Source organism: Dendrobates tinctorius, unplaced genomic scaffold, assembly GCF_039654945.1.
Source record: "Dendrobates tinctorius isolate UK_male_01 unplaced genomic scaffold, ASM3965494v1 ptg000038l, whole genome shotgun sequence".
Lineage (NCBI taxonomy): Eukaryota > Metazoa > Chordata > Amphibia > Anura > Dendrobatidae > Dendrobates > Dendrobates tinctorius.
Genome location: NW_027361706.1, coordinates 25,693,649 through 25,715,248, shown reverse-complemented (window position 1 = coordinate 25,715,248; position 21,600 = coordinate 25,693,649). Strand labels below are relative to the sequence as shown.

At 42.7% G+C, this 21,600-nt stretch overlaps 1 long non-coding RNA gene across 2 annotated transcripts in view; it reads left to right on the top strand.

Annotated features, from left to right (window-relative positions):
* Positions 1–21,600, top strand: part of LOC141088281 (uncharacterized) — an 87,273-nt gene that overhangs the window by 5,380 nt on the left and 60,293 nt on the right. For both annotated transcript variants that reach the window (XR_012231891.1, XR_012231890.1), the window contains exons 2-3: positions 2,085–2,264; positions 3,681–3,789. This is a non-coding gene — a long non-coding RNA (uncharacterized lncRNA). The remainder of the gene's footprint in view (positions 1–2,084; positions 2,265–3,680; positions 3,790–21,600) is intronic.

The window sequence follows — 21,600 nt, the reverse complement described above, 5'->3', positions numbered from 1 at the left end:
TGCCATACAAGTAGAGTTGTTAGGAACATTTGAAAGGAGGAACTCCAGAGTACCACGGTACTGGAGTTCTTCACACCTTAAGGCGCAATAGAGTAGTCGTTCAGGAGAGGTACATGTTGGCGGAGTGTTGGAGAGGAGAATCCTGACTTGCCCAGGAGGTCGATTGAGTCTCTGCCCCGGAGGACATGGCCCGGAGGCAGGCACCAGTATGTACCACGGACTGTGAGTAAAGCTTTGGAACTGCAAGCCCTGGTGTCTTCCATTCATTTGTGAGCTAACACCGTCAGCACCGCTACATCTGGGTACCAACATTCATCACACCGTCTGCGCCTATTCTCATCTATTGCCATTACACTGCCCTGGGATTACAGCTTCACCTGTGGGGAGCTACACCATCTATGCTGCAACACACCATCAGCCCCAGAGGATCTGCACGCAGCGTTGGCTTAACATCTTGCTTGCCAAACACCACAGGTGTACCGAGTACCCCACAGCCCTGGGAGGGCGACCCACTACATTATATTCTATGAGGGGGCTGCATTATACTATATGAGGACTGCATTATATTCTATGAGGAGGCTACATTATATTCTATGAGATGGGCTACCCCAACCCCTGCTATATCATTAAGACATGTACTACCTTATATTATTATTTACACCACAAATTGTGATCTTGTATTTATTTTTATGTATCTACATAGTGGGCCCCTAGTGCGCCCAAGGAGTTCTAGTCTGACGCTGTGCACATGCATTTTCCCCATGCTGTTCTCATTCCTTTTGAGCATTTTTTCCATCTATTTCAGCTATTTTAATGTCCCTCCAGACCTGCTGGGAAGGTCCGCCAGAAAAATGCTCGAGTTTCCTTTTGACTTCAGTTATACTCGTTACTAGAGACGAACACTCGAGCATTATGGAAATCTTGTTACGAGTAAGAGCAAACAATAATTTCAGGGCTCGCTCATCACTAATTATATGATAAAATGAATGGTGTTGCTGAAAACTACTATACAAGGCATCAGCATACTGAGATTTCTTGGACCTGTAAGATGTGTTCTTTGTGCAGTGAAAAAACAGTGTCAAAAACAAACCAAATACCATTGTGGGAACTTAAAGTGAAGTCTGCAATGATTACGTTTCTGCAATGATTAAGGATGACTTGGCTGCTGTGGTAGATCGTCTCACTCGGCTGCACGTAGAGGTGGACACAGGAACGCTGTTTCTTAAATCTTCAACTATTTTATTGAAGGTACTGCGTAAACCAGTGCAGCGTTAGCAAAACAAACAGCGTTTCTGGTCTAACGGGAAACCAAAACCATAACGTATGGCACAGTCTGTGTTGCTGAGGAGATCCGCCCGCTCAGGAATAAATAACAAAAAAAAATTCAGCTTTCCTTATCATGAAAGCACAGCTTGGGGCTTGCACCTCCAGGTACGCTCAACACTGAGCAGAATGCTGTGTATTTATCCTCTGGACTCCACACACTTTACAGATGTTCACTCACCCTGGCCCCAAACATGGCTGATTAACCCCTCTCAGCACTTTGGGTGCTGAAGCGTTTATTTAGGTTCATGTCACTGAAGCTAACGACCGCAGTGATACATATCTTCCCTCCAGTACTTTGCCGCACCATATTAAACATGTTGTTTTGTTTTCATATCTTCGAGGAGTTAAGACTGCACAAACAGGTCACCAGCCAATATCTATATATATGCAGATATTAAGTGCTGCTGAGTGCAGTGGGCAAAACTTAGATTAGTGAGATGACTTAAAAGTCCTGCCGAAAATGATCTGTTTTTAGTGCACACTCAAATCCATAGATAGTGGGAATGAACCTGACTGTCTGGAGTAGTGCACTCCTGAGAGCTGGTGCAGCACAGAAAAAGTCATGGACGTGTGAGTGGGAGGTCCTGATTATGGAGGATGGTAGAGTAATACCACGGTTGCTGGGGGGTAGCCTCATCAGCCAGTATTCACTGTGCTGGAGGCTGCTTCATCCCAGGTACAATGCTCCCTCCTAGGGACCAAAAGATTGGAGGCAGAGGCCGGGATAAACTTTAACAGCTCATCTTTATTTTCTTCAGGGCACAGCACATCCCCAACGCCATCAGGACTCTTTCTTTACGTGATACCAACAGTACATCTTCCTCTACAGCAGCACGTCACTTCTTCAGACACACTTGGGTGGACCACACAAAGAACAAGGAACACGGTGAATGCGGCTCTTCGTCTTCTCTCCTGGCAACCGACTACAGACCACGAAGGTAACCGTCTACTACGTTGTGTTTCACCCATTTACAGCACTGGTGATTCTATCCGTGCTGCTCCCAGACTCTGACTGTCATCTCCACAGGGACTCCTCTATTGTTCTCCCTGGCTCAAGAGCTCCCAGACACAAGCTGACTTCTTCCACAGACTGGCTTCAATTCACATCCGCTTCCAGTCCCTAGCTGACGGCTCCAGTGGCTCTCCCCACTGGCTGCTGCTGTAGGCACAATTCTCCACTTCTCTGCTCTGGTGTTCTGCCTCCACTTTAGTACCAGAGGCTACACTGGCTCCAAGCAGGAAATGTCTCCTCAAGTACCAGCTAACTATTCCTCTCATCTTAACCCCTTAGTGTCCTCCAGAATTGCTCCAACCTAAGTGTGCTTAGTGCCCCCTTCTAGTGTCCCTATACCCAAACTATACCTCTCTCTACATATCTAACTAATGTCATGTGGCCGCAAACACATATGTACATATCACATATACTGCACACAAACACGTCAGGGATAACAAGATAAAACAATGACGTCATTATTTACAGGGCTAGTCCCTGTCACCTTCTTACACTAGTCTTAGCTCAATGGACTGTAGACATGGTAGTAGACTGACAAATGAGAGGAGTTGTAAGACAGTGCAGCACTGTGGAGAGCATTGTGGGAGAGTGCAATGACTGGTACTGAGTGGAGGCATCGGTGTAGCTGCTGGACAGAAATATGAGCCTGACTGCTGCATTCAGGATAATGACAAATGCATTTAGTGACAAGAAGAGCAATTAGTGACTTACAGTTAGTTGTGACTTCAAGATGAAATGGAATCCGAGCAACAGTAACGGCTTTTAGTTATTCTTATTAATAACGAGTGACTGCGCGCCCTTCGGGCGCGCGCTGGGATTACGAGCCACGCAATGGGGTGTAACCACGCATCAGACTGACCTCACAATGGGGTGTAACCACGCACCAGACTGGCGTATGTGCAGACTAACAGCAAACATAAATACCTGGTGTACCTCTCCTGCCACTCCTACCTTGTGTATGAAAAAGCTCTGTCGTTAATACTGTTCGGGTAGAGCTATTCAATGGCGCTATCCATGAAGAAAGTGCACGGGTAGAGCTATCCCATAGCGCTATTCCTAAAGGAAATGAGCGGGTAGAGGTATCCGATAGCACTATCCCTCACTGTTCCTGAGCGTAAGCTATTTCACATGGTTGAGCGCACTTGGGATCTGCCCCCAAGGCCCTGCCCATGCCCAATGTTTGGTCCGTAGACCGCGGCTAGGAGTTAGTCCCGCTTTTGTGTACAAAATTTTTGGTGTTTTACAATTGTTAAAAATCTTAATAAAAGACTTGTTTGTACACACAGTTGTACAGATCTGCTGTACTTCAGGGCGCTAGATGTGGAGGTTTACTGTGTTTCAGGGCAGCAGCAACAACCTGCAAATACTTGAGCAGCCCTGGCTAATCCACGCCGGCAGGATGATAAGATCCGGCGGAGGCGGGAACCTATGAGAAGAGAAGTAAATATAATGTAAGTGACGGGACTCCATATAACGATACTACTGTGCGGTCACTGTGGCCGGACGTCAGAGGAATCTTATCACACAGAGGTCAGAGATCATCGTCAGCCATCATACATGTGACAATTCCATCAATGACAGATGTCATCTTACCCACATGAATTATTCTCACTGACTGACACCACACAACATAGAGCTGATTCTCACACTTACGTCGTCTCTTTCCCTTCTTTTCTTCATTTTTTGAGTCTTGTTGCTCCATACTCAGATCTTTGTCCTCCTGAGCTGGAAATTCTGGTCAGAAAGTAAAAACAACTCAGTAACAATATATTCTTATAGGATTTGCTTTGTATCTATACTGTAAGGAAAGCGACGACTTATTACATGATACTATTGTGCGGTCACAGTGGCCGGACGTCAGAGGAATCTTATACAGAGGTCAGGGATCATTGTCAGCCATCATACATATCCCATCACTGACAGATAACATCTGCTCCTCATGAATTATTCTCGCTGCCTGACATCATATAACATGGAGCTCATTATCACACTTACCTTGTCTCTTTTCAGAATTTTCTTCATTTTTTGAGTTTTCTTGGTCTATACTCAAATATATCGAAGAATTACTTTCCTCGTGAGCAGGAATATCTGATCAGAAAGTAAAAAAAAACCTCTTAATAATATATTCTTATAGGATCTGCTTTGTATCTATACTGTAAGTAAAGCGACGACTTATTACATGACACTACTGTGCGGTCACTGTGGCCGGACATCAGAGGAATCTTATCACACAGAGGTCAGAGATCATCGTCAGCCATCATACATGTGACAATCCCATCACTGACAGATGTCATCTTACCCACATGAATTATTCTCACTGCCTGACACCACACAACATGGAGCTGATCCTCACACCTACCTTGTCTCTTTTCCTCCATTTCTAGCTCTATACTGAAATATATTGATTTTGTTTCCTCGTCAGTTTCATTTTCTATTCAGAAAGTAAAAGATAAACCTCTTAGTAACAGAATATTCATGTAGGATCTGCTTTGTATCTGCTTATAACATTAGTGTGCAATATAAAAATTGTGTCAGGTGCCAAGGTTTTTTGTAATAGATTTATGGTATTTCGAGCGTGTTGAATTAAAAAAATCTCACGGCATTACATAATTTACTCCCAATACCTATACAGCGCATAAAATAATACAACTATGACACATTGACTTAGTTAAAAATTGGCCACCAAAGAATTTTGTAACTTATTATACTCAATAACTTGAACCAATCCCCGCAGCTTGGCCAAAAGGCTCAAGGCCGTTTATCCGAATGACTGAATGACATGAGAGAGTTAATGGCGGGGCAGCACTTCTGCTAGGAAAATGCTAGAGGTCGGACAGGGACCCGTGCCGCTACCCTCTTTTATCCCATTCTCCTTTATTTACTAATACACCAATCAGGGACCATTCACAGGAAAGGAAACCTATCCTTCCCCCTGCTACGGTCCCCTGAATGGCCAGGTTTGCTAGCCAACCACCTGGAAAGCACTTGTGAGTATGTACCATGGCAAAAAGAGAGGGAAAGATTTTTTCCCACCATGTAACCCTTTCAGGACGGGGATATATAGCAAATAGGGTAATGCCATGTGTTCCCCTCCTGAAGGTCCATTGATCACCATTACTTTTGCTGAATTGGTTGTAGTTTTTGAGGTAATTGTCACAAGTGTGTCACGTCCTCCTGAGATATCGGGGGTTAGAAGATCACTACGTATTGAGAATCACAAATCTTCTATTTAACCTGTGTGTTCGTGTCCCATATTAAATGGATTTAGTTTCATCCATGAAAATAATGATTTCTCCCAAGGCGACTTGTGTGTGATAACCAATGCAATAGCTTTTGGTGTTTGGGTCGGTCTTTTGACTATAACAGCATCTCAGGTAATGAAATAGCCTACCAATGTACGCGAACGGCAGAGGAATCTTATGATATAGAAGTCAGCGATCATTGTCAGCCATCATACATGTGACAATCCCATCACTGACAGATAACATCTGCTCCACATGAATGATCTGGTAATCTTGGAAAACTCTACAAAATTAATGAAATCTATGGGCAACATAATTGGGTTCCATGCAACATGGATAACATAGGATACAAATAACTGAAAAACCATGTGGAAATATTGGAGACTTGAAGTCAACATTCTCATGTTTTGTCCTGTAGACATATACGTACCTGACAATGGGGACGAGGGTGGCAAACTGGTAACAGCATCGTCATTAATAGATACAGGAAAAGATTTTTTCTGCCTGTTTGGAAGAAGAAAAACATGTAAATCACAAGTAAATGCAGTATAATAGGGGTTGTCTCACTAGATTAACACCAACTATAAGGCCCATTAGGACTTATGAGAGTTATTGTGTGGAAAATAGAGCAAAAAGAAAAAAACTACAAAGAATGGCTGGCATGTAGTAGTACATCTCTCCTACAGTGTGGGCAGCTCTAAAAGTGCATGACTGGCTGCAATTATGGGATGTTACCATCAGCAGTTTCTGAAGCCAAGAGAACAATGACTGCTAATCATGGGGCAATGGATGCTGTATTTGATAGTATGGTATTTATGTCCTATATTTGGGGTTGTGCACATATATCAGCCTGGAGCTGCAAGTAATGACCCTATAATCTACTCACATTTCTGAGATGTCTGTGTTGGATTCTTGGGTACTCTCTGTAGGGTACTTGGGATCCTCCTTGTTCATCCTACTGGTAGCGTTGGTACAGAGCTAAATGCAGACAACAAGAAGATATGAAATACATTTTTTTACATTTAGAGGTTTTTTTACTTTTTTATCTATTCTCATACTTACTTTAGAAAGCCATTCAGAAGAAGATGTAAAATTTGGGTAGTTATAGCTCTCATTGTCTTCCTCCTCTGAGACCAGATGTTCGTCATCTACAAGACATAGGTAGTGAAATACTTTTAGAGGCTGTCAATAAAACACAGTAACCATTTATCTGTAATATTAATGACAACCAATTGTCTTAAACTATGGTAGACGAGACAAACAGCTGCTTAGTCTAGATGACATCTCCTTCTACTTACTGATAGAGAAGCTTGTGCCCACATTTTTTTAAATCAGATAATTTTTTATTAAACATAAGAGCATTGAAAACAAATATCACATGTCACAAACCAACGTTCATTTTACAATGTTTTCCTCCAGTAACTTACCACTCCCCCTCACGCTCAAGTAGACCATTCCAGAAACAAACAGATCCCATACTGTCAGATATTGGTTCAGTTCACCATAAATTTAACACAACATTCCTGTACACTGGTGTACCATTAATGATATCTGTCCAACCACGGCGGCCATATTTTGTGAAAAAGTTCCAGTTTATTTCTCTTGGTGTATATACTTTTTCCAGTTGTATTACATCATCCATTTGAGCCATAAATTCACATCTGGATGGAGGCTCCTCCCTGATCCAATATTTAGCAATCAATTTCCTTGCAATAAATAATCTTGCAATTACATTTTTGGTCATACTGTCAGTTACTAACTCCTCCACATACCCCAGTATACATATCAGCGGGTCCCTAGGGACTGCACACCCATACACAACTCCAATACAGTTCAGCACAACAATCCAAAAGGCTGACAGTCTGGGACAGTGCCAGAGCATATGCAGTATACCTGCCTGAGATTGTGAGCACCTCGGGCAGTCAGAGTTATACTTCAACCCAGTCTTGAATAACCCATCAGGTGTTTTATAGATCTTATGGATCACGTGCAATTGTGACAGTCTCCCAGGTTCACTCATAAATATCTTAGGTACGTACACCAGAATAGATTCCCAACTAGCTCCCATTTCCTTTTAGCTTTAATAGGGTGATCTCCCAAGAACGTGTGTAAAAGGTCCCTATATACTTCCGATATTGCCCCCTTGTTCAACTATTTTTTAGTATAAAATCTAATCCCTATGGTCCCTCCTCTATACTGAGACTGAAACGCGTGTTGAACCCATCTATACTGATATAGAATTAACCCTGAGAACTGAAATTCCTCTCATAGCACTTTGAATGACTTAAGTTTAATCCAGTAAATTAAATGATCTATCAAACTAATGGCTACCTCTTTCCACTCCTCAAATCCCTTCATATGTCTGAACTCCTGGAAATAACTGTTACCCCAGATAGGCGAGAACCTAGTAAATCCAGTGGCCCCCCTAATCTGTTTGGTTTTCTGCCATACCTTATGGATGTCAGGAACCCCGCACTGCACTTGCTCACTGGGCCAGTGCTTGTGTCCTGAGTACAAAAGCAGTGCTCAAAGATACCTGTGGAGCAGGGCAGCAGCGGTGACGATGCATGCTTCAGAGTATCAGGACCTGAAGCACGTGACTGCTGGGGGCATGGCCTAAGCTCTACAGTGCTAGGAGCTGCAGGGAAACTCCTAGAAAGGTAACTACAGGACAATGTTACCAAGGGGCATAGACAGAGACAGAAACCAGATGAAGCCGGGGTCAAAGCACAAGATAGCCATACAGTACCAAAGGGTTAGACAGAACGGATAGTCAGGACGTAGCAATAGATCAGAAAACCAGAACGGGCAATAGACGGTACAATAGGGACAAACTGTAACGGAGTAACGATAGCCAAGCCAGGAGGTCAGAACCAGAAAAGACAATAGTACCAAAACGAGAGACGGAGTACAGAGTGAGGGAACAGACCGGGTCATACATGGGAAGCAAACAAGCAATGCAGAATACACGCACACCAGGGGTCAGACACACCAGAACAACAGTATAGCTGACAGAGAACCCTGGTAAAGAGTGAGTATAAATACCCCTCCCAGATCCAGAAAGAGGCCACTTACACTTAACCCTGTGAGTGCAGGGCAAGAACCCTGTTCAACCATGACAATGGATAATGATAAGGTTAATAGTCTGGTACCGAAATCCCAATTTTTTTTGAAAATTCCCGCCTCCAGACCCATACTTAACACCAAGGTCTTAATTAGGTGCCTCAAACATCCAGGTATCTGACCCATTCCTAACACCTCCCCCCATCCTTTAAGGTGCTGGCATTGTGCAGATAGAAAATATATCCAGGGATTGGGTAATGCAAGCCCCCCTTCTTCCTTCGGCCTCTGCAATATTTTCTGTTTGAGTCTCGGACTCTTCCCACCCCACACCAGATCACCAAATAATTATTTTATCCTATGAAACTTGCACATTGGAAGCCAGACCGGGAAATTATGTAACGCATACAATAACTGAGGCATAACAATCATCTTGAGGAGGTTTACTCTGCCCACCACCGATAGATGTAGATTATTCCACACTGAGACTTTGGTATTCGTATTCTTTGCAGTAACGGGCTCAAGTTGAGTTCCTCAAACCTCGTCAGTGGAAGCACTATATGGATCCCCAAGTACTTAAATTGCTGAACTACCTTTAATTTAGTACCTGCCTCCACCTCCCCAGTACAATCGTCATCTCCATCAATCGGCAAAAAACACGACTTATCCCACTTAATCTTCAATCCCGAAATAAGACCAAAACCTTCAATTAATATCATTACCCTTCTTAGGGACTCCCCGGAATCTGCCAAGAAAAGCAGCGAATCGTCGCCGTACAGAGCGATCTTCTGCGCCCACATTTGACGCAAGCTGAGGCTTCTGACTTAGAAGGTTGTTAAAGTCTAAGTCTATCAGGAATGGATGACCCTTGATCTCAAATGCTCCTGCTGGAAAAGACAAAAGAAAAGTGTTGCAGATATTGTCAGAGACTGTTCCATATCTGAGCTGTTTAACTTAATCTAAACTAATGAAATTTACATGAAGGAAAATTACTGAAAGTGATATGAAGAATTAGAAATGGATGAGCTGATAGAGAAGTGCTGATTCTCATGGACATGGGCGATATGTCCTATGTGTAATAAGCAAATTGTTACCTGTCCCAAGTCTTTGTTCAGGATTTTTTCTGAGCAGTCCTGTGATGAGGCTCTGAGCATCTAAGGGGGGAACGGGATTACAATCCCAACGTATGTCTCCTGTTATATAGAAAATTACAGAAAATAAAACATCTTTATTGGACTGTAAGTTAAAGCAAAGGAAATAAGTAAAACAATGTAACTAATCAAAGCAAATAATCGGATTATTACACTTACCATTGACAATATTATTAAAAATCTCAGTTTCGGATTTCCCATAAAATGGTACACGTCCCACAAGAAATTTATGTAGTATGATCCCCATTGACCACCAGTCTACAGGTCTTCCATAGTATTTTTTCAGGATGACCTCTGGGGCTATATAACATGGGGTGCCCAAGACCTGGAAAGCAACAGAAGAAGGAGATGAGATTGATGATACCATTATTATGACAAGTTCTCACATAAAAACACAATGACAGAAGATAAAATATCAGTGGAAAAGTTCTCTAGAAAAGAAGAATGCAGAGAAGAAACAACAGTGTGATGAGATTAGTAAGAACAAGCTGCGTTTCTGTAAGTGATGCCGACCTCATGGTCCCGGAACTCTCTGCTGATGTCTTCTGCTAATCGCTTGTAGGTGTTGGTTTTTGGTGTCATGACACCAACTTTTGAAACTCCAAAATCGGTAACTTTAATGTGTCCGGCAGATGTTATCAGGAGGCTGTGAAAGAAAAGATGGTTTTAACCTTGCAGACTATATGATAATAAATGATAACTTCCAGTATTATACTACATCGGGTACTTACTTCTCTGGCTTCAGGTCTCTGTGCACCACCCCATGGCTGTGCAAGTATTCTACAGCCACAACCGCTTCTGCAAAGTACAAGCGGGCCAAGGGGACAGGTAAACGACCCATGGTGTTTAATAGGGTCCGACAGTCTCCACCTGTAGAAAAAAGGAAATATGACCGGTGAGGGGTTTATAAAGCAGACCACCGTGATGTGTAATGAGAACTGAGCAGAGATTTTTGGCAGGAAAGACTGTGTGCAGTTATAATGAATAGTGCACATAATATTAGACTAAAGTAGTGGTGAAGTGTGCTCCATGTAACTAATAACATAAAGTGATATCACATCTTGTCTACAGTTGAGGAAACTGGAGATACTGGCTTGCTCAGTGTGGACATACAGGGGAGATCACACAGACAGTGGCGTACATAAAAATCACAGGGCCCCATAGAAAAAGTTCTAATTAGGCCCCTAAAAATAATATCTATTGAATCCCCTTCATGTTCTCACCAGCAATACACTTTTTATGGCCATTTCAAAGTATGATGCCCTCAAGCGTGCCCCCACTCACAAACACAGAGTATGGTATCCCCACAGTGAATCCTCCTGCCTACCGTATCACCCCACATATACAGTGTCAGTATGAGGCCCCCACTTAGTATAGTGGCGCCCACAGTGCCTATACTCAGTATAACTTCCCACACAGACACACATTATAAGGCTCCCCACATGTTTCCACTTAGTATGATGGCCCCTCACACATAATTTGGACCCTAACACAGAATGAGGACCCCCACACAGAATAAAACCCCCACAGCACGCCACTCAGTATGAAGACCGCACCCAGTATAGGGGCATTCACAGCCAGCAAATCAGTATCGTGGCACTAGCAGGCTCCCATAGCCTCTCATACAGTACTATGTCCCCCACAGCCACCCAATCAGTATTATCACCCCTAGAAATGCTGACATTAAAAAAGCACTATTCCCCTGGCCCCATTCCCACGGCACGCTGCTCTGGTCAGTACAGTGTGAGTACTGAGACTCCACACTACAGGCGGGATGCTGTGACTACTTTACTCCTCCAGTGTACGGAGTCTCAGACCACAGTCTCACAACCACGGGCTGAATGGTGGATCGGGGGGCTTTTGGTTTCCTGAGGCACCATTCTGTTCATCAGTATTCTCATTCTGAGGATGCGGCTACTCTGAAATTGTGATGATAGGAGGAGTGATGTGGCCCAATGCCAAGTGGCGCCAAGCCTCCTCTGACTCATGGGCCCCATAGTTCCCCTGCACACTGATCAATGGATTTCTGTGCAGCTATGTAATATATAACCTATAGTAAATGTTCTGTGGTGATGGAAACAACCACCTGGACAAATCCTAGTTATATGTGCGGTGATAAGATGTGAGCAGACATGGAGTGACTAGAATATAATGCATATGTGTCCTACCTTCCACATACTCCATGACCATACAGAGGTGAAGTTTAGTTGGAAAGGAGCAGAGCATGGAGACCACAAAGGGACAATCAGCGAATGTTAAGATGTCCCTCTCCATAAAGGCCAATTCCACCTTTTTTGGAGTATTCAGGTTCTGCTTGGCCATTGTCTTCATTGCAAAGACCTGGTGCAAGTCTTTATGGCGCGCTAAGTAGACGGACCTGGAGAAAAGGACAATCCATGGTTAGTAATCAATCCTTAATAACAGTCCAGCTGTAGAAATCATTATACGATCTTCTGTACTAATTCTTGAAGTCTGTCCGTCACTGGAAATAAATTTCTAGAAATTAATAAAGTAGCAGCACATAATGTAACCTGTTATAGGTCAGAATGCTCCGCTGTCTATAAATGAGCTGAATAGTGAGAATTAGATGTGGACAGTGATGTGGACTCCGATTATTTCCCTATGATAACACTTAATGGCAGAGCACAGAGGCAGAAGTGTTGTCATAGGGAACCCTGAGAAATGTGGATTATACCAACAGAAATCTCACCCAAAAGTTCCAGCGCCGATCAGTTTGGATGTTTGAAAGTCGCTTATATGCGGCTTTCTCGCTGGGATCAATGATTCGATCGCTCCCTATAAGAAAATAAGAAATGATATTCAGATCAAAAAGCTGCAAGAAAAAAGCTCCAGAAAACTTCTCCCTCCAATATTATGTCCCAGCTGATATACAGCGATTGACTGTAGGGGACGATACAAGCAGAACACTCCGCAGACACGGATGCCATTTAACCCCTTAACGACCAGGGGTATTTCTGTTCTTGCGTCTCCGTTTATTGCTCCCCTTCCTCCCAGAGCCATAACTTTGTTACTTTTCGGTCAATATGGCCATGTGAGGGCTGGACAATTTGTACTTTTGAACGACACCATTGGTTTTACCATAACCTGTACTGAAAAATGGGATAAAAATTCTAAGCGCAGTGAAATTGCAGAAAAGTGCAATTCCACAATTTTTTTTTACCGCGTTCACTAAATGCTTAAATGCTACAACTGCCCTGCCATTATGATTCTCCAGGTCATTACAAGTTCGTAGATACCGAACATGTATAGGTTCTTTCTGATTTAAGTGGTGAAAAAAAACCCATCCAAAGCTTTGTATAAAAAAAAAAGGCGCTGTTTTTTGAGACCCGTAGCATTTCCATTTTTCGTGATCTGGGTCGGGGTGAAGGCTCATTTTTTGAGTGCCGAGCTGATATTTTTATTGATACCATTGTTGGTAGATACAAAGTTTTGATCGCCCGTTATTGCATTTTATTGCAATGTTGCAGCAACTAAAAGAGTGTAATTCTGGCATTTTGATTTTTCTCGCTTTGCGACATTTACAGATCGGATTTTTTCTTGTTAGACCTTGATAGATCGGGTGTTTCCGAGTGAGGCAATATCGAATAAGTGTATTTTTTAAATTGTTTTGAATGGGGAAAAAGGGGGGGTAATTTCAACTTTTATATTTTTTAAATCCTTTTTTTCTACTTTTTACTTGCTTCAATAGTCTCCATGGGAGACTAGATGCTGGGATCATCCGATCGCTTGTTGTTGTGAACTCATTTTCTGGTTTACCTCTGGCTTCTGGTGAGGTTGGTGGAGATGGCTATGTTGACAGAGGAGTCGTGAGTTCTCCATCCGGGCTCCCTCTGGTGGTGACAGCAGGTAATGAAGCTGATCTAAATTGCAGAGACCTGCCACCTGAGGAGGACTGTGAGTGGACATCAGGAGTCTCTGACTGGATTTAAGACAGCCGACTCCCTAATTTTGTGCTGGTGATTTTCTTCTGCCCTGAGGTTCTGGTTTCCAGTTCTTTTCCTGCCTTCACAAGCTGTGTGCTCTGCTATTTTTCACATGAGATTTGGTCTGGTTTACTCAGTTTTTGTGGTCAGCCAGCCACTGCTGGGGCTGTGCTGAATTTCCATTCTTATGTCTCTGTTTATGCCAGTTTGCCTTTTTGTCCCTGATAAGATTGGTCTCTTTTTGCTCTGTCTTCAGAATATACCAGAGTGCTGATATAGGGAATTGAAGTCTAGCGACTTCAGGGTTTTTGCTATCAGAATGTGTTGGACATTTTTTGGCAGGGTTTTGTGCGTGATTGCAGACAGCATCTTTCCTTTCCTGTCCTTTCTAGTTAGTGTGGGCCCCATCCTTTGCTCAGCCTTTTTTTCTATCTGTGTTTGTGTTTTCATCTTGTCTCACCGTCAATACATGTTTGGGGGCTGTCTATTGCTTTGGGGTCTGCTCTGGGGCAGTTTAGATTTCTCCTTTTCTTGCTTTAGGCTTATTTAGTTCTCCGGCTGTGACGAGGCATCTAGGATCATCGTAGGTACGCTCCACAGCTACTGCTAGTTGTGTGGATAGGATCAGGGGTCTGCAATCCGCTTAGTTACCAACCTCTCTGGTTTTCTGGGGCTTAGTTTGTTTTTGTTTTTCCTCCTCGGTGACTCATTCATAACAGCTTGTGTTACACAAAGCAAATATGCTCATCTGCTCTGAGCGTCGACCACTGGGCGGCAACAATGGCAGTTTGGCAGTGACAGCAAAAGAAGTCTTCCGCAGACTTCGTATTGTCATGCAAACCCATCGGCGATCTGCGGTGGTATGACACGGGCGCCAAGACGCACTTCCATAGCAGCCATTTAAATATGCCGATGTCAGAGTTTGACAGCGGCATTTCACATGTTAGCAGCCACAGGTGGATCGTGATTACACCCGCGGCTGTTAGCAGCACATGACAGCTGATCAGATGAGCTGTCATGTACTGGAATAGATGGGGGAGGCCATGGGCAAAGCACGTCATAGGTCGTTAGGGTGTTAAGGGGGATCCTCCATACACCAGAATCATTGTACAGTGCTGAATAATATGGGAGATCACAAATGAAACCTTAAAGGGAATCTGTCAGCAGGTTTTTTATGTAATCTAAGAACAGCATGATGTAGGGGATGAAATCCTGATTCCAGTGACGTTTCAGTTACTAGGCTGTGTATCGTTTTATTAAAATCAGTGTTTAATCAGCAAGAGATTATCACTATAGGACTAGTGTTGTGTCACGTAGTCCTATTGCTCTATGTAACCTTGCTCCCACCACTGATTAGAGGATTTTTGCTTCTTCACAGTGTACTGTATCCAGACAGCGGCCAGCCAATGGTGTGGGCAGGGTTATAAATGGCTCAGGATTCAGAGCTCTGCTAGATCTGCATCAGAGAAAAGTGTGACTGCTGCACCCAATAAAGAAAGTGACATTGTTGGAATCAGGGTCTCTGCCCCTACATCATGCTGCTCTCAGATGGGTAGCAGAAACCTGGTGCCAGATTGTGTTTAGTATAATTGATATTATCTAACACAATAGCGTCATTTATATTTAGAACAGAGATCTCCCATGGTTATATGGGGGATAATACTGGACGTGTCATTCACACTCCATGATCTGGTGATGTACAGACATCCCCATCTATGATACTCACAGCGTCAGGTTCTTGGATCTCCGGGATCTCATAGATTCCACTATCAGGAATCGCCAGCACTGTTGGATCTAAAATAGTGATGAAGAGATGAAGAAATAAAATGTATTAGACGACATCAATCCTACATACACAATACAGCAATATAACGGAGAAATGGCGGGACGTCTGTAAATGGGATTATTACTGATTATATGGGGATTCTAAATATGAGGCAGTCATCGCCCTCACTGTACATGTGAGTGATAGAAAGACAGAGCTCAAGCAGAGAAGCCATATGCATATTAGCCTGTAAGTGCACTAGGGGCGTGTTATTGCACTCAGATGCTTTCTTTCACGCCCCAAGTGCACTTCCACCCAGGTTTGTGTATGGCTTCTACGTTAGATTTCTCCTGACTGAGATATTAGATTTCTAAAAACAAAAGGGATCTTTTCATTAGAGGGTAATGGGCTGTACAGTCAGACCGGAACTTCACATGTAACAGGCTGACAGGTTCCCTGTACACAGAGTACAGTAAATCCACCATTATCCCCTGTTCTCTAGAATATCTGGAGATTCCGTCTAGAAGGTCGGGTGATCGGCTTACCTGTGGTCAGATCGCTGGTCAGTTCCCGCTGACTCGTATTAGGGTCAGGGGTCATTCCCGGGTGTAGATTTTTCCCATCTTCGGTGTCGCCTTCTGCTGTTTCCTAATAGTTATAATATATAGATTTAATATGTGGAAGATTTCACTAAATCACCAAATCCATAAATCAGGAAGAACTAAACCTGCATTTACAGATGCAGCAATTGTAACTCTACAGACAATGCGCCGTGTTGAGAACTTTCCTCATTCTCTCATTTAGGTGGATTAAGATAAATTAAGATTGAAAAATCAAACGTTCGGTGTAAACTTTGACTTCTCTGCCCTGTGAACCCAGAGCCGTGTTACCTGCGCTCCTTATATCAGGGGTACTTCATTAATTACAGTATTAGGGGGAAATGCTTTACACTGCAGCTCCTCTCCACAAGTCCAGATTAATATACATTATAAGAGACTTGTATACACAACATTTCTGTAATATCGCCTATTATCTCAGCTGCAGCATTTACAATCAGGAAGATAATAGCGCTAGACAGAGGCGGAAATACAGACGTCCCGCCACTGAGCTGGGACTACAGAATACAGACTGCCATCACGGGGGAGGGAGCAGCAGAGACTAGCGGCCATAAATATGCTGTGCCTGCCAGGAGCTGACAGGGAGGCCTGTAAGATCTAACACCAGATCTTCTGATATCTGACTGGTGATCTGGAGAAGATCAGAAAACAAGGACGTGTGATAGAGAAGAAGACGGCTCCTTACCAGGCGTTCCGATGAGCGGGCCGGACGTTCCAGTGCAGACAGGACTTTTTGGGCGAGTTCCTTAATCAAAGACAAGTCGCCATGTTGAAATCTTTTTTCAGCCTAGAAAGAAAAGAAAAATGGAAATCCTGAGATGAGAAAGGTCACATTGGAGGCGGCCATTTTATGTGCCATTTGCTCCTCTGGTGCCATATCTGGTGATTTATTGTGTTTTATATTGGAGGAAAGAAGAAACTTCTATCCCGCCATTATTATCTATTATTATGGAGAAGATTTGTGCGGAGCGTCCGCCACTTACCTGCTGCAGTAACATCCGGATGTTCTGAGGTAAATCGCTCAGATACTCTGAGGTTAGTTGACCTTGGTTGAATTTGGTCAGGCAGTCCTTTACCAGCTCTATCACCAGCCGGTGAGTGAAGCTGAGGACGCCATCGAGTGGTAGAAGCGCAGTGTCGGGGTTATTGTCGAAAATAATCCCACATAGTGCGTCTGCCTGTAAGTCATCTAGAAGATAGTCGGCCATAGCGAGTAAGTGCAAGTGCGCACAGTCCACTAGCTACAGAACCAAAAAATGGCACCAGTGACACTGTGTGCATTGTATAAGTAGAGCCTGGGTTCCGTGATGTCATAATGGCCAACATCATGTGTGATGTCATAATGGCCAACATCATGTGTGATGTCATAATGGACAACATCATGTGTGATGTCATAATGGACAACATCATGTGTGATGTCATAATGGACAACATCATGTGTGATGTCATAATGGAATCTGGGGATAGAATCTTCATGGGCGGCTCTGTAGGAATAGATGCTGCCTAGTAATTCTGACAGTGGAAAACCATGGAATGAATTATGTCTCCATGTTATTACGGCCGTTCTATGTTATTTCCAAATAGAACACAACCAGGATAAGGCTATGTTCACATGCCAGAAATAAAACACAAGAAAGGGGGACTCAAACCCAGAGTGCCAAGAGAAATGGGGTTATTACTTATATAGATATAGTAGAAAAGTATAAATATAGTAAAATAAATCCCACATTTAATTAGCAGTGCTGCGAAAATGGACCTTAGATGCAGAATGGACAATCGGAAAGAAACTACATAAAACCACTTTTGATACTTTGGACTTTTAGTCGGTTTTTCTCTTGTGGTTTTATATGTTCACATGTTGCATTTTTGCAGGATTTTATTCTACCCCTAAAACCAGAGTGGTAGCAGGAAAATCGCTGCGTACAATCCTCATGTTTTTGCAGCGTTTTTAATTGTTTTGCTTTTTCATTCATTCATTCGAATTGGTGAAAAACGCTGCAAAAATGAAAGAATTGACAAGCTTCAGATAAAAATGGAGAAAAAGAAATGCAGCGTGTGACTGAGAGTTTAGAAATCTCATTCTCTACGCTGGTACTGTAAAATGCAAGGGGTTTTTGTAGAAGGAAAAAAGAAGTTATATCAAAATTATGATCCAAAAAATATCCTGTGCCAAGCACAATATATAAATCCCGTCTGTTTCATCAGTTTCTCAACTGCATGAGAAAAGTGAACAGAAAAAGCAAAAAACCTGCAAAAGACAAAGTGAGCAAAAAAACTGCTGTAACTAAATAAGTAAAAGCAAAAGTGCATCTAAATACAGAGTTTTTAGTAATACTGTTTTTGATCAAAAGTAGCATGAAAGCCATCGCACCATGACACGGTAACTCTGTTCGGGATAGTCCTACACTAATATTAAAAACCTTGCTTTGTGTCAAAGTTGACCTCAACGTGTGAACAAGGGCAGACAAAAGGACTCGGTCCCAAACAGACACCAGTCTGGGGAAGCCTCATATACAATTTCCAGCTCAGGAGAGGGAGGCCACACCCCAGCTTGCACAGAATGCAAAAAATAGAATTTTTTTCAAAATCATAAATTGCAATTTTTATTAAATAAACAACAATAGTAATGAAAATAAAATAACAAAAAAACAAAAAAAGCAAATGCCTCAGATATGAAGGACGCTAATGGCTGGAGACACCTTTACACACACTTTACCAGCATTAATATATTGAAAGTGAAGATATAGAAATATCTCAAATGTGAAAGAAGAGGGGTACAGCGGCCTATAAATAATCTTCCTGAAGTAGGATTAGAACATCATTAAAGTGCCTGTGCTGAGGTAGGAAAATGGCGGCCTAAGTCCAGCAACATATATGGAACACCCACATGATCAATTAACCCCTTTACCCCCAAGGGTGGTTTGCACGTTAATGACCGGGCCAAGTTTTACAATTCTGACCACTGTCCTTTTATGAAGTAATAACTCCGGAACGCTTCCATGGATCCCGGTGGTTCTGACATTGTTTTCTCATGACATATTGTACTTCATGTTAGTGGTAAAATTTCATTCATATAACTTGCGTTTATTTGTGAAAAATATGGAAATTTGGCAAAAATTTTGCAATTTTCCAACTTTGAATTTTTATGCCCTTAAATCACATATACGGCACACAAAAAACTTAATAAGTAACATTTCCCACATGTTTACTTTACATCAGCACAATTTTGGAAGCAAAATTTTTTTTGTTTGATAGTTATAAGGGTTAAAATTTGACCAGCGATTTCTCATTTTTACAACACCATGTGTTTTAGGTACCACATCACATTTGAAGTCACTTTGAGGGGTCTATATTGTAGAAAATACCCAGAAGTGATACCATTCTAAAAACTGCACCCCTGACAGTACTCAAACCACATTCAAGAAGTTCATTAACCTTTCAGTTGCTTCACAGGAATTTTTTGAATGCTTAAAAAAAATGAACATTTAACTTTTTTTCACAAAAAATTACTTCAGGCCCAATGTTTTTATTTTACCAAGGGTAACAGGAGAAATTGGACTACAGAAGCTATTGTGCAATTTGTCCTGAGTATGCCTATACCCCATATGTGGGGATAAACCACTGTTTGGGCGCATGGCAGAGCTCAGAAGGGAATGAGCTCCATTTGACTTTTTCAACGCAGAATTGGTTTGATGCCATATCGCATTTGGAGAGCCCCTGATGTGCCTAAACAGTGGAAACCCCCCCCACAAGCGACACCATTTTGGAAGCTAGACCCCCCCACGGAACTTATCTAGATGTGTGATGAGAACTTTGAACCCCCATGAGCTTCACATAAGTTTATAACGTACAGCCATAAAATAAAAAAAATCATATTTTTTCCACAAAAATTATCTTTTCACCCTCAATTGTTATTGTGATGTCACGGGTGACTGGATACACCGCCTCCAGCAGGGCGAATTTCTATGACACCCATGACCCTGGATACACCGCCTCCAGCAGGGCGAATTTAAACAATGTAACGTGCAGCCGGATACACCGCCTCCAGCAGGCTTATTTCAGTAGTTACATGTGTATCTGGATACACCGCCTTCAGCAGGGTGAATTTACAGAGATAAGGGAATCACCAGGGAAACCGATACAATGGAGGGCCCTACAATAGGGAACAGAGACGTGGAGACCTCCTGCACTCCCCTGAGTCAGTGTCTCTACACTCCTGACAGTCCCTAGGCAGGTTCCGCACCTGGCGACGAGCAGGATACCTAAAAATCCTAGCTCGCCCTGCACTTATCCCTTTCTAATGAATTGAATGGTGCAGAAACTAATCCCACCACTGCACTAAAACACACATAAGGAAAGTTACAAACAGGGAAAAACCACTTAACTTTGCTCTGTTGCTATTGCTCCCAGCAACAGAGTCCAGCACCTGAGTGCAGCTTTCCTCCTGAATAGCTGCTACTTCACCAAAGCTTTGTCAGAGCTGCAAGGAACTCCTTGCAGAGCTGCAACTCCAGAGCTGCAACTCCAGAGCTGCAAGGAACAGTGATACTGTACATTAACAACAGATGGTGTAATCAGGGGCATGTAACAGTAAAGGAGAGACATTGTTGCCCAAACATTGAACTATTAGCAGTGGGCCTCAGGCCTTACTATCTGCCTAGAGAATTCTCTCTTGTTATTGCAGTGGTGTCGTATATACCACCATCTGCAAATCCAGAGGCAGCTGGGGATGTACTGTCTGGGGTGATTGCCCGGCTTCAGACGAAACACCCTAACTCTCTAACTGTCATTTCTGGGGATTTTAATAGAGCCAAGATCTCATTACCAAAATTCTATCAATATGTCAAATGTTCTACAAGGGACAATTATATATTGGATCTCCTCTATGCCAGTGTTAAGGATGCTTACTCATCATCTGCATTGCCCCCCCTGGGGAAATCTGACCACAATCTCATACTATTGTCTCCAGCTTATCAACCAGTTGTCTGCAAACAACCAGCGACAATTAAACGGATAAGGAAATGGTCTCCGGCAGCTGAAAAGACTTTACAAGACTGCTTTGAATGCACAGACTGGGAGGTGTTATGTGCCAGGGAACCTAATGATGATGTTAATGAGGTTACCAGGAGAGTTACTGATTACATCAACTTTTGTACTGACAATATTGTACCTATTCATGAGGTTCGGTGTTTTGCAAACAATAAGCCTTGGATTACAAAAGAATTGAAACATCTACTAAACAGGAAAAAAAAAGCTTTTGAAAGGAAGGACAAGGAGGAAATGAAAATTGTTCAGAGAGACTTAAAGGGGAAAATTAGGATTGCCCGTGAAGCATTCAGAATTAAATTGGAAAATAAATTGTCACATAACAACTCCAGAGAAGTGTGGGCTGGAATGAAGCTTTTGACTGGGTTTAAGGCAAGGTCAGATCAGGGGGGTGGGGGGCTGATCATGGCTAATGAAATGAATGTTTTTTTCAACAG